The sequence below is a fragment of the Oncorhynchus mykiss genome, chromosome 18 (assembly GCF_013265735.2).
Source record: "Oncorhynchus mykiss isolate Arlee chromosome 18, USDA_OmykA_1.1, whole genome shotgun sequence".
In the NCBI taxonomy this organism is placed as follows: domain Eukaryota; kingdom Metazoa; phylum Chordata; class Actinopteri; order Salmoniformes; family Salmonidae; genus Oncorhynchus; species Oncorhynchus mykiss.
In genome coordinates this window covers 68,296,770-68,311,906 of record NC_048582.1, presented here as the reverse complement: position 1 = coordinate 68,311,906, position 15,137 = coordinate 68,296,770, and positions in this window count along the sequence as shown.

The window sequence follows — 15,137 nt, the reverse complement described above, 5'->3', positions numbered from 1 at the left end:
GTTAAGTTAAATTAAGTTAGTTAAGGATCAGCAGGGTAGCCTAGTGGTTAGAGCGTTGGACTAGTAACCGAAATGTTGCAAGTTTGAATCCCCTAGCTGACAAGGTACAAATCTGTTGTTCTGCCCTGAACAGGCAGTTAACCCACTGTTCCTAGGCCGTCATTGAAAATAAGAATTTGTTCTTAACTGACTTGCCTAGTAAAATAATGTATTTCATTTTAATATCACCTCTACCTTACCTGACACCCTAGAACCACTTCAATTTTCTTACCGCCCCAATAGACTCACAGGCGTTGCAATCGCCGTCACACGTCACACTGCCCTATCCCATCTGGACAAGAGGAATACCTATGTAAGAATGCTGTTCATTGACTATAGCTCAGCATTCAACACCATAGTACCCTCCAAGCTCATCATTAACTTTGGGTCCCTGGGTCTGAATCCCGCCCTGTGCAACTGGGTCCTGAACTTCCTGTCGGTCCATTCCCAGGTGGTGAAGGGAGGAAACAACACCTCCACTTCACTGATCCTCAACACAGCGGCCCCACAATGGTGCATGCTCAGCCCCCTTCTGTACTCCCTGTTCACCCATGACTGCGTGGCCACGCACGCCTCCAACTCAATCATCAAGTTTGCAGATGACACAACAGTACACTCCAGGTCTGCCCAACCGGGGGCAAACTACCTCCCTTCCAGAACACTTACAGCACCCGATGTCACATGAAGGTCAAAAAGATCATCAAGGAGAGGACATCAACCACCCAAGCCACGGTCTGTTCACCCCACTATCGTCCAGAAGGCGAGGTCAGTACAGGTGCATCAAAGGTGGGACATCAGACTGTTAAACAGCCAACACTTCCACCTGGTTACTCAACCCTGCACCTTAGAGGTTGCTGCCCTATAAACATAGACTTGGAATCACTGGCCACTTCAACAATCGATCACTAGTCACTTTACGTGAGAGTACCCCCTCCCTGACATGTGGCTCCAGCCGTAGGACACAGACCAGAGGGACGATCCCGGGGACCAGGAGCAGGTCGATTGCTTCTGCTGAGGCGCGGGAACCTGACGAACCTGCCAAAGTGCGGGAGCCTGATGAGCCGGCTGAGACCTGGGAGCCTGCCTAGTCAACCGAGTCTTGTGAACCTGACGAACCTGACGAACCTGCCAGTGCGAGAGCCTGATGAGCCGGCTGAGGCCTGGGAGCCTGATGAGCCGGCGGAGGCCTGGGAGCCTGATGAGCCGGCTGAGGCCTGGGAGCCTGTCTAATCAACCGAGTCTTGTGAACCTGATGAACCAGCTGAAGCATGACGAGCTAGCTTAAATATCCTCGGTAGACTCCGCAATGGACTCTTGATGGGGGAACCGAGTCTTGTAAACCTGACGAGCCAGCTGAGGCATGGAAGCATGATGAGCTAAGGCATCCCTGGTTGCTCCGGTAGCGGTACCCGGACCTGACGTCACCTACACTCACACTTTTTTTTTAACTCCCTGATGCTCCCCTTTGGTGAGGGAGCATTTTCTGTAATGTGTACGCTGGGAGTCGGGAAGCAAGTACAGGGAGTGAATAATTTAATAAATTAACACGGAATGAAACACGAAAGCGTACAGACATGAAACACAAACAGAGTCAATAACTCCTGAGAAAATAACCAAAGGGAGTGACAGATATGGGGAAGGTAATCATGCAGGTGTTTGAGTCCAGGTGAGTCTGACGAGATGCTGATGCACGTAACGATGGTGACAGGTGTGCGTAATAATGAGCAGCCTGACGACCTCAAGCGCCGGAGAGGGAGTGTACATGACAGTATTGATGTGAATTGTTAGTAACCACTGCACTGTTGGAGCTAGGAACACAAGCATTTCGCTACACCCACTCCTGACCAATTCTGCTACTTTTCTATTCCTTTTCGCTGATCTTGACTTTTTTGAACAAGCAAAAACTCAAACAGAAAGTGGTCTGATGAAGAGGATGGTAAGCTACAGGACTGTTTCGCTATCACAGACTGAAATATGTTCCAGGATTCATCCGATGGCATTGAGGAATCAGTCACCGGCTTCATTAATAAGTGAATTGAAGACGTTGTCCCCACAATGACCGTACGTACATATCCCAACCAGAAGCCATGGATTACAGGTAACATCTGCACTGTTCCAAAGGCTAGAGCTACAAGTAAGCAACACTGAACCACACATGAGAGCAAAAGCTGTTCCGGAGGACTGTGTGATCACGCTCTCCGTAGCCAATGTGAGTAAGACCATTAAACAGGTTAACATTCACAAGGCTTTAGGGCCAGACAAATTACTAGGACGTGTACTCGGAGCATGCGCTGACCAGCTGGCAAGTGTCTTCACTGACATTTTCACACTCTCCCTGACCCAGTCTGTAATACCTACATGTTTCAATCAGATCCCCACATTCGCTGTGCTCAAGAACAGCAAGGTAACATGTCTAAATGACTATCGAAGGTAATTAAATAACTTTACGAGAACATGTTTCAATGACACTTCTAATAACACTACTATCTTAGTTTGGGTTAACTGTTTTGAACTCCTAACACCGATAAACACATGGAAATTAATTTGCTTAGGCACTAATCATGCAAAACAATTTTTTTTTTGTACACCGTAAGCTAAACATTCCCTTCCGTTCACAGAACGTTTTAGAAAGCTTTCGATTTGGATGAGGACGTCAGGCTTGGTTCCCAGAATCAATGGGAAACCAGGAAAAACGTACATTCCTTCATCTTACAAGGAACCAACTGTACTAGCTGGGACACACATACACACGCCAATACACACATCATAATCAGAGGAAACAAAGCATCCTAGATCTGGGTGAGCCCCGGTGAAAAGACGAGAGAGCATGCGATAAGCCCTCAGGGTGGCTGTCCCAGTTTCTAATACTGCAGCAGATTCATCATACACACACACACACACACACACACACACACACACACACACACACACACAGACATTCATCATACCAGAGAAGGAGGAATATGATAATTCATGGAATGAAATGATCGTATCGCGTTGAAGATGACAGATCATGGATTACCGGCAACCGCTGAAGAAGAACATTAATTTACTAGTGTCACTGCCAACACTGGCTCCATATACCGGCTACAGTACGTGTGTTTCATTCAGAACTCGTGGTCTGGTTTTTTCATACTCTACTTTCCTAGACTCATGGTCTGGTGATTTCATATTCTACTTTCCTAGACTCGTGGTCTGGTGATTTCATATTCTACTTTCCTAGACTCGTGGTCTGGTGATTTCATATTCTACTTTCCTAGACTCGTGGTCTGGTGTTTTGATATTCTGCTTTCCCCACTTATTCATTCTACCACTTATTCACCCTGTCACTTTTTTACTTATTCACTTATTCACTCATTCACTCATTCACTCAATCACTTATTCACTTATTGACTCTAACACTTATTCACCTAATCACTTATTCACTCATTCACTTATTCACATATTCACTCTATCACTCTCACTTATTCACTATTTAACTTATTCACTTATTCACTATATAACTATATAACTTATTCACTTATTCACTATATAACTATATAACTTATTCACTTATTCACTATCACTTGTTTACTACATCACTTATTCACTCTATTTTTAACAAGTTCTTAGTTTATATGGGGCGCTGCCAACTCATCTTAGGTACAGCAAGGCCCTGTTTTCATGTTCACAGGTGGGCGTGTCCTTAGGGATACCTGAGTAAAACTCTAGTCTCCAAGCAATGGAAAGTTAGGACCCCTGCTAGTTTTTCATACATTAATTCATGATGAACGACGAGTGATTCTTCTTTCTTCAAACGTATTTTGGGAGATCTTAAAAGTGACACATGCTAACCAAACTTTGTGCTTGCATCAACATCGTTTTTTTACCCGAAAAAACAATTCAGACAACCTTTATGTAAAACCAGGAAAGTCTAAAATTATTCTCCCTCTGTCTTCAGTAATAGCTGCCTCTGACTCCTCAGCATCGTTACACAAACCAAAGAACACTCATATTCAGAGAGGGAGAGACAGAGGGAGGGAGAGAGAGAGAGAGACAGAATACCTAACCACTGTGACTGACCCAAAATTAAGGAAAGCTTTGACTATGTACAGACTCAGTGAGCATAGCCTTGCTATTGAGAAAGGCTGTCGTAGGCAGACCTGGCTCTGAAGAGAAGACAGGCTATGTGCACACTGCCCACAAAATGAGGTGGAAACTGAGCTGCACTTCCTGATCAACTGCCAAACGTATGACCATATTAGAGACACATATTTCCCTCAGATTACACAGACCCATAAAGAATTCGAAAACAAACCCAATTTTTATAAACTCCCATATCTACTGGGTGAAATACCACAGTGTGACATCACAGCAGCAAGATTTGTGACCTGTTGCCACAAGAAAAGGGCAACCAGTGAAGAACAAACACCATTGAAAATACAAAACATATTTATGTTAACATATGTTTCCCATGCCAATATAGCTCCTGAAATTGATAGAGAGAGAGAGAGAGAGAGAGAGAGATGTGCAAAACAGAAGACATAGAAGAAAGTAGAGAGAGAGTGAGGTATGCAAAACAGGAGAGAGAGAGAGATGCAGAGAGCAGTAGAAAGAGAGATGCAGAGAAAGAGAAGAGATGCAGACAGACAGATGTAGAGAGAGAGAGAAAACAGAGAGAGCGAGGGTAGAGAGAGAGATGCAGAGAGAGAGAGAGGGTAGAGAGAGAGAGAGGGTAGAGAGAGAGATGCAGAGAGAGAGGGTAGAGAGAGAGAGATGCAGAGAGAGAGAGGGTAGAGAGAGAGATGCAGAGAGAGAGGGTAGAGAGAGAGAGATGCAGAGAGAGAGGGTAGAGAGAGAGAGATAATCGAGGGATAGAAGCTGGGGGGGGGGGGGGGGGTAGTGTGGGTGTTAAAGAGCTAAACAGGTGTGACAGAACAGAAAGGTTCCTGTGTCCTCGTGGCGATGCTAAACTGAGCATGACCCCTCTCCTGACCCTGGCTAGTGCTCTCACCACTATGCCTTTTTGTCCTTTAATGGGAGGTGAAGGGGAAGACTGTGCTTATTCTTTATTTTTCATACAAATGTCAAATTCAAGAACATTAACTTTTCAAGTCTGCCCTTGTTGACTTCTAGCACCCTTGCTGACTTCTCTGTGAGGACCTAATTTACAGAGTGAAAGGGAGTGAAAGAGGATTATTAAGGGCAAGACTGAAGGCAAAGGAGAGATTTATCTGATTTGGGACTGTACCCACCAGCCAAGGAAAAAGTAATTCCTCGTTTTATGAGCCAATCGAAATTCAGTTCCATGCAGGCCACCCGTGATACACTGAAGACCGGACTAATAAATCATAACCCCCCCCTTCACGGCACACCATGACATTCTGTAAACAAATCTGTGCACCAAAATGTATTTCGATATGTAGTAAAGCCCCTTTATAATAAAACAATACTTTTTTATTTTACTAGGCAAGTGAACAAATTCTTATTTTCAATGACGGCCTAGGAACAGTGGGCAAACTGCCTGTTCAGGGGCAGAACGACAGATTTGTACCTTGTCAGCTGGTTGGTTTGAACTTGCCGGTTGCTAGTCCAACGCTCTAACCACTAGGCTACCCTGCCACCTCTACACTCTAACCACTAGGCTACCTGCCACCTCTACACTCTAACCACTAGGCTACCCTGCCACCTTTACACTCTAACCACTAGGCTACCCTGCCGCCTCTCCACTCTAACCACTAGGCTACCCTGCCGCCCCTCCACTCTAACCACTAGGCTACCTGCCACCTCTACACTCTAACCAGTAGGCTACCTGCCACCTCTACACTCTAACCACTAGGATACCTGCCACCTCTACACTCTAACCACTAGGCTACCTGCCACCTCTACACTCTAACCACTAGGCTACCTGCCACCTCTACACTCTAACCACTAGGCTACCTGCCACCTCTACACTCTAACCACTAGGCTACCCTGCCACCTCTACACTCTAACCACTAGGCTACCTGCCACCTCTACACTCTAACCACTAGGCTACCTGCCACCTCTACACTCTAACCACTAGGCTACCCTGCCACCTCTACACTCTAACCACTAGGCTACCCTGCCGCCTCTCCACTCTAACCACTAGACTACCCTGCCGCCCCTCCACTCTAACCACTAGGCTACCCTGCCGCCCTTCCACTCTAACCACTAGTCTACCTGCCGCCCCTACACTCTAACCACTAGGCTACCTGCCGCCCCTACACTCTAACCACTAGGCTACCTGCCACCCCTACACTCTAACCACTAGGCTACCTGCCACCCCATTATACTGCTCCCCAATAGGCTACCTGCCGCCCCTACACTCTAACCACTAGTCTACCTGCCACCCCATTATACTGCTCCCCAATAGGCTACCTGCCGCCCCTACTCTCTAACCAATAGGCTACTTGCCACCCCTACACTCTAACCACTAGGCTACCTGCCGCCCTACACTCTAACCACTAGGCTACCTGCCACCCCTCCACTCTAACCACTAGGCTACCTGCCGTCCCTACACTCTAACCACTAGGCTACCTGCCGTCCCTACACTCTAACCACTAGGCTACCCTGCTGCCCCTACACTCTAACCACATTGCTACCTGCCGCCCCTACACTTTAACCACTAGGCTACCTGCCGCCCCTACACTCTAACCACTAGGCTACCTGCCGCCCCTACACTCTAACCACTAGGCTACCTGCCGCCCCTACACTCTAACCACTAGGCTACCCTGCCGCCCCTACACTCTAACCACTAGTCTACCTGCCGCCCCTACATTCTAACCACTAGGCTACCTGCCGCCCCTACACTCTAACCACTAGGCTACCTGCCGCCCCTCCACTCTAACCACTAGGCTACCTGCCGCCCCTACACTCTAACCACTAGGCTACCTGCCGCCCCTACACTCTAACCACTAGCCTACCTGCCACCCCATTATACAGCTCCCCAATAATGTTATAAACATAATTAGAATCATCTTACAGATCAGATCACATTTACACATCTCCGTACGTTGCATTGCAAGCGCTCTACGGACGTTGTCACCAGGAAGGTGAATCATTCTAATTGCTAATTGGTGTTGGAATTCCCTCCAAGCAGACCTAAAACTACAGGACCTGGTGTCCCTAGACGAGGTCAAAGGACAAATACATGAAGAGGTTGTTGAGACATGTAGCTGTCACTAGTTTGTGCTGCCTTATGTAAGGAAGCGTGTTGTTTTACTTCACACACACACACACACACACACAAACACACACACACACACACACACACACACACACACACACACACTGTTTGTTTCCTGTAGTATTTGTGCGGTTGTCTTCTGTCTGTCTTGTCCATTTGTCTTACGTTGTTTGTGTTTTTTATTGTTGTTGTTTTTAAATCCCAGCCCCCCCGGTCCCCACAGGAGATGTTTTGCCTCTTGCCAGGCCGTCATCCTAAATAAGAATGTGTTTTTTAATCGACTAGCCTGCTATAATAAAGATTACGTTAAAATAAGTGTAACTGGGGCGTAATGACTGTTTTGACCACACAGCGGCAGCTTGCATTCTAATATGCATTTTGTCTGAGGCTTCCTGGTCAGGCCCCCAGTCATACTGTAGCCTACCTTGACAACACGCTAGGGTTTAAATCCTGGGGGCGCCGAGGGTTGTTCAGTCATACTGTAGCCTACCTTGACAACACGCTAGGGTTTAAATCCTGGGGGCGCCGAGGGTTGTTCAGTCATACTGTAGCCTACCTTGACAACACGCCAGGGTTTAAATCCTGGGGGCACCGAGGGTTGTTCAGTCATACTGTAGCTTACCTTGACAACACGCTAGGGTTTAAATCCTGGGGGCACCGAGGGTTGTTCAGTCATACTGTAGCTTACCTTGACAACACGCTAGGGTTTAAATCCTGGGGGCACCGAGGGTTGCCCAGTCACACTGTAGCCTACCTTGACAACACGCCAGGGTTTAAATCCTGGGGGCGCCGAGGGTTGTTCAGTCATACTGTAGCCAACCTTGACAACACGCTAGGGTTTAAATCCTGGGGGCGCCGAGGGTTGTTCAGTCATACTGTAGCCTACCTTGACAACACGCTAGGGTTTAAATCCTGGGGGCGCCGAGGGTTGTTCAGTCATACTGTAGCCTACCTTGACAACACGCTAGGGTTTAAATCCTGGGGGCGCCGAGGGTTGTTCAGTCATACTGTAGCCTACCTTGACAACACGCTAGGGTTTAAATCCTGGGGGCGCCGAGGGTTGTTCAGTCATACTGTAGCCTACCTTGACAACACGCTAGGGTTTAAATCCTGGGGGCGCCGAGGGTTGTTCAGTCATACTGTAGCCAACCTTGACAACACGCTAGGGTTTAAACCCTGGGGGCGCCGAGGGTTGTTCAGTCATACTGTAGCCTACCTTGACAACACGCTAGGTTTTAAATCCTGGGGGCGCCGAGGGTTGTTCAGTCATACTGTAGCCTACCTTGACAACACGCTAGGGTTTAAATCCTGGGGGCGCCGAGGGTTGTTCAGTCATACTGTAGCCTACCTTGACAACACGCTAGGGTTTAAACCCTGGGGGCGCCGAGAGTTGTTCAGTCATACTGTAGCCTACCTTGACAACACGCCAGGGTTTAAATCCTGGGGGCGCCGAGGGTTGTTCAGTCATACTGTAGCCAACCTTGACAACACGCTAGGGTTTAAATCCTGGGGGCACCGAGGGTTGTTCAGTCATACTGTAGCCTACCTTGACAACACGCTAGGGTTTAAATCCTGGGGGCACCGAGGGTTGTTCAGTCATACTGTAGCCAACCTGGACAACACGCCAGGGTTTAAATCCTGGGGGCACCGAGGGTTGTTCAGTCATACTGTAGCCAACCTTGACAACACGCCAGGGTATAAATCCTGGGGGCACCGAGGGTTGTTCAGTCATACTGTAGCCAACCTTGACAACACGCCAGGGTTTAAATCCTGGGGGCGCCGAGGGTTGTTCAGTCATACTGTAGCCTACCTTGACAACACGCTAGGGTTTAAATCCTGGGGGCACCGAGGGTTGTTCAGTCATACTGTAGCTTACCTTGACAACATGCTAGGGTTTAAACCCTGGGGGCGCCGAGGGTTGTTCAGTCATACTGTAGCCTACCTTGACAACACGCTAGGGTTTAAATCCTGGGGGCACCGAGGGTTGTTCAGTCATACTGTAGCCTACCTTGACAACACGCTAGGGTTTAAATCCTGGGGGCACCGAGGGTTGTTCAGTCATACTGTAGCCTACCTTGACAACACGCTAGGGTTTAAATCCTGGGGGCACCGAGGGTTGTTCAGTCATACTGTAGCCAACCTTGACAACACGCTAGGGTTTAAATCCTGGGGGCACCGAGGGTTGTTCAGTCATACTGTAGCCAACCTTGACAACACGCTAGGGTTTAAATCCTGGGGGCACCGAGGGTTGTTCAGTCATACTGTAGCCAACCTTGACAACACGCTAGGGTTTAAATCCTGGGGGCGCCGAGGGTTGTTCAGTCATACTGTAGCCTACCTTGACAACACGCTAGGTTTTAAATCCTGGGGGCACCGAGGGTTGTTCAGTCATACTGTAGCCTACCTTGACAACACGCTAGGGTTTAAATCCTGGGGGCGCCGAGGGTTGTTCAGTCATACTGTAGCCAACCTTGACAACACGCCAGGGTTTAAATCCTGGGGGCACCGAGGGTTGTTCAGTCATACTGTAGCCTACCTTGACAACACGCTAGGGTTTAAATCCTGGGGGCGCCGAGGGTTGTTCAGTCATACTGTAGCCAACCTTGACAACACGCTAGGGTTTAAACCCTGGGGGCACCGAGGGTTGTTCAGTCATACTGTAGCCTACCTTGACAACACGCTAGGGTTTAAATCCTGGGGGCGCCGAGGGTTGTTCAGTCATACTGTAGCCAACCTTGACAACACACTAGGGTTTAAATCCTGGGGGCACCGAGGGTTGTTCAGTCATACTGTAGCCTACCTTGACAACACGCTAGGGTTTAAATCCTGGGGGCACCAAGGGTTGTTCAGTCATACTGTAGCCTGCCTTGACAACACGCTAGGGTTTAAATCCTGGGGGCGCCGAGGGTTGTTCAGTCATACTGTAGCCAACCTTGACAACACACCAGGGTTTAAATCCTGGGGGTTGTTGGATATTCCCGTTACATATCAGGGGTATATTTAGATGGGGAGCAACATTACAGATCATTCAGATAGAAGTGTATTAAAAGGTAGAGACAAATTTGTGTAGGAAATGGAATCTTATCAGCTATGTACATCACATACTAGATACAGAGAGAGAGAGGAGCGAGAGAGAGGAGAGAGAGAGAGAGAGAGAGGGAAGAGGATAGAGAGAGAGGAGAGAGAGAGAGAGAGGGGGCAGAGGATAGAGAGCAACACAATTTGTTACCTGTTGCCACAAGAAAAGGGTCAACCAGTGAAGAACAAACACCATTATGAATACAACCCATATTTATGCTTATTTATTTTCCCTTTTGTACATTAACCATTTGCACATTATTATAACACTGTACATAGCCATAATATGACATTTGCAATGTCTGTATTCCATTTAAACTGTTGTATGTGTAATGTTTACTGTTAGTATTTAATTGTTTATTTCACTTTTGTTTATTAGTTATTTCACTTGCTTTGACAATGTTAACGTATGTTTCCCATGCTAATAAAGCCCATTGAATTGAATTGAGAGAGAGGGAGTGAGAGAGAGAGAGATTGAAAGAGAGAGAGAGAGAGAGAATTGTTCTGAGAGAAGGAAATATTTTAAATGTTCTAGATGGTGCACATACCTAAACACACCCCAAGGCATTCAGGGCCCTGTATACAATCATTGTTTGACTTGAGCTGAGGAGCTGCTCTCTGGGAATTCCCTGGACATTACTGTGACATTAGAGTTGACCAGTGGCTTAGAGGTAGAGTTGACCAGTGGCTTGGAGGTAGAGTTGACCAGTGGCTTGGAGGTAGAGTTGACCAGTGGCTTAGAGGTAGAGTTGACCAGTGGCTTGGAGGTAGAGTTGACCAGTGGCTTAGTGGTAGAGTTGACCAGTGGCTTGGAGGTAGAATTAACAAGTAGCTTGGCGGTAGAGTTGACCAGTGGCTTGGAGGTAGATTTGACCAGTGGCTTGGAGGTAGAATTAACAAGTAACTTGGCGGTAGAGTTGACCAGTGGCTTAGAGGTAGAGATGACCAGTGGCCCATCCTCGGATGGGGCCACAGTGTCTCCTGACCCCTCCTGTCTCAGCCTCCAGTATTTATGCTGCAGTAGTTTATGTGTCGGGGGGCTAGGGTCAGTTTGTTATATCTGGAGTACTTCTCCTGTCCTATTCGGTGTCCTGTGTGAATTTAAGTGTGCGTTCTCTAATTCTCTCCTTCTCTCTTTCTCTCTCTCGGAGGACCTGAGCCCTAGGACCATGTCTCAGGACTACCTGACATGATGACTCCTTGCTGTCCCCAGTCCACCTGGCCGTGCTGCTGCTCCAGTTTCAACTGTTCTGCCTTATTATTATTCGACCATGCTGGTCATTTATGAACATTTGAACATCTTGGCCATGTTATGTTATAATCTCCACCCGGCACAGCCAGAAGAGGACTGGCCACCCCACATAGCCTGTTTCCTCTCTAGGTTTCTTCCTAGGTTTTGGCCTTTCTAGGGAGTTTTTCCTAGCCACCGTGCTTCTACACCTGCATTGCTTGCTGTTTGGGGTTTTAGGCTGGGTTTCTGTACAGCACTTTGAGATATCAGCTGATGTACGAAGGGCTATATAAATACATTTTATTTGATTTGATTTGATTTGCTTAGAGGTAGAGTTGACCAGTAGCTTAGAGGTAGAGTTGACCAGGGGCTTGGAGGTAGAGTTGACCAGTGGCTTGGAAGTAGAATTGACCAGTGGCTTAGAGGTAGAGTTGACCAGTGGCTTGGAGGTAGAGTTGACCAATGGCTTAGAAGTAGAGTTGACCAGTGGCTTGGAGGTAGAGTTGACCAGTAGCTTAGAGATAGAGTTGACCAGTGGCTTAGAGGTAGAGTTGACCAATGGCTTAGAAGTAGAGTTGACCAGTGGCTTGGAGGTAGAGTTGACCAGTGGCTTGGAGGTGGAGTTGACCAGTAGCTTGGAGGTAGAGTTGACCAGTGGCTTGGCGGTAGAGTTGACCAGTGGTTTGGAGGTAGAGTTGACCAGTGGCTTAGAGGTAGAGTTGACCAGTGGCTTGGAAGTAGAGTTGACCAATGGCTTAGAGGTAGAATTAACAAGTAGCTTGGCGGTAGAGTTGACCAGTGGCTTAGAGGTAGAATTAACAAGTAGCTTGGCAGTAGAGTTGACCAGTGGCTTGGAAGTAGAGTTGACCAATGGCTTAGAGGTAAAATTAACAAGTAGCTTGGCGGTAGAGTTGACGAGTAGCTTGGCGGTAGAGTTGACCAGTAGCTTGGCGGTAGAATTAACAAGTAGCTTGGTGGTAGAATTAACAAGTAGGTTGGTGGTAGAGTTGACCAGTGGCTTAGAGGTAGAATTAACAAGTAGCTTGGCGGTAGAATTAACAAGTAATTGCGAAAGTATTCGGCCCTCTTGAACTTTGCGACCTTTTGCCACATTTCAGGCTTCAAACATAAAGATATAAAGCTGTATTTTTTTGTGAAGAATCAACAACAAGTGGGACACAATCATGAAGTGGAACGACATTTATTGGATATTTCAAACTTTTTTAACAAATCAAAAACTGAAAAATTGGGCGTGCAAAATTATTCAGCCCCCTTAAGCTAATACTTTGTAGCGCCACCTTTTGCTGCGATTACAGCTATAAGTCGCTTGGGGTATGTCTCTATCAGTTTTGCACATCGAGAGACTGAATTTTTTTCCCATTCCTCCTTGCAAAACAGCTCGAGCTCAGTGAGGTTGGATGGAGAGCATTTGTGAACAGCAGTTTTCAGTTCTTTCCACAGATTCTCGATTGGATTCAGGTCTGGACTTTGACTTGGCCATTCTAACACCTGGATATGTTTATTTTTGAACCATTCCATTGTAGATTTTGCTTTATGTTTTGGATCATTGTCTTGTTGGAAGACAAATCTCCGTCCCAGTCTCAGGTCTTTTGCAGACTCCATCAGGTTTTATTCCAGAATGGTCCTGTATTTGGCTCCATCCATCTTCCCATCAATTTTAACCATCTTCCTTGTCCCTGCTGAAGAAAAGCAGGCCCAAACCATGATGCTGCCACCACCATGTTTGACAGTGGGGATGGTGTGTTCAGCTGTGTTGCTTTTACGCCAAACATAACGTTTTGCATTGTTGCCAAAAAGTTCAATTTTGGTTTCATCTGACCAGAGCACCTTCTTCCACATGTTTGGTGTGTCTCCCAGGTGGCTTGTGGCAAACTTTAAACAACACTTTTTATGGATATCTTTAAGAAATGGCTTTCTTCTTGCCACTCTTCCATAAAGGCCAGATTTGTGCAATATACGACTGATTGTTGTCCTATGGATAGAGTCTCCCACCTCAGCTGTAGATCTCTGCAGTTCATCCAGAGTGATCATGGGCCTCTTGGCTGCATCTCTGATCAGTCTTCTCCTTGTATGAGCTGAAAGTTTAGAGGGACGGCCAGGTCTTGGTAGATTTGCAGTGGTCTGATACTCCTTCCATTTCAATATTATCGCTTGCACAGTGCTCCTTGGGATGTTTAAAGCTTGGGAAATATTTTTGTATCCAAATCCGGCTTTAAACTTCTTCACAACAGTATCTCGGACCTGCCTGGTGTGTTCCTTGTTCTTCATGATGCTCTCTGCGCTTTTAACGGACCTCTGAGACTATCACAGTGCAGGTGCATTTATACGGAGACTTGATTACACACAGGTGGATTGTATTTATCATCATTAGTCATTTAGGTCAACATTGGATCATTCAGAGATCCTCACTGAACTTCTGGAGAGAGTTTGCTGCACTGAAAGTAAAGGGGCTGAATAATTTTGCACGCCCAATTTTTCAGTTTTTGATTTGTTAAAAAAGTTTGAAATATCCAATAAATGTCGTTCCACTTCATGATTGTGTCCCACTTGTTGTTGATTCTTCACAAAAAAATACAGCTTTATATCTTTATGTTTGAAGCCTGAAATGTGGCAAAAGGTCGCAAAGTTCAAGAGGGCCGAATACTTTCGCAAGGCACTGTAGCTTGGCGGTAGAGTTGACCAGTGGCTTAGAGGTAGAATTAACAAGTAGCTTGGCAGTAGAGTTGACCAGTAGCTTGGCAGTAGAGTTGACCAGTAGCTTGGCAGTAGAGTTGACCAGTGGCTTGGCAGTAGAGTTGACCAATGGCGTGTATTCATGCTTTCCCCAACAACAACAACAAAAATTGTGTTTTTATCATTTTCCTTTCATTCGCAACAAGCTCAATGTATCTCACCAAAGAATGCATCCGAGCGAACGAGACAGCGCCCCTCTCTCTGTATGTGTAGCCCATCTATCTGATGCTGTCTGGTCAAAAAGAGTATGACACTGTTGCTGCCCGTAGCGTTGAATTTAAGGGAAGCTAGCAAGCTTTTGGTCTCCCTTGATTAAAAAATGTATATTTAAATAATAGCCAACTAGCATTGAGCTCAACTGAATGAGAATGTGAATGGTCCTGGAGCACACAAAAAAAGTGTAAAGCCAGTTTAAATCTGGCTTCACTCCTATCGCATCTAGAGAAATAGTCTGAAAATGTCAGAAACATTAACTTGCTCGACCGTGCTGTAGGTCATGTAACTGTTTGTTACAGGCAATATTATTTCTGGACTTCCCTGGACAGATGTCGCTCTCCGGTTTTCTGATGAAACAAAGGTGTGGTTGAATTTATTCGGCCACTTTTGTCTTCTTCATTGTCTCATGGTGTGAGGACAGACGCTGGGAGACAAGAAGCAAGGACAGGGAGTGAACATTTAATGGATAATAGACAAGACACAAACAAGGACAGCGTATAGGCCAGGGGAAAACATAACGACATCAATGCTGACACAGGGATGAAACACAGGAAAGGACAGATATATGGAAGGCAATCAAAACGTGAAGGAGTCCAGGTGAGTCCAATGAAGCGCCGATGCGCGTAATGAATG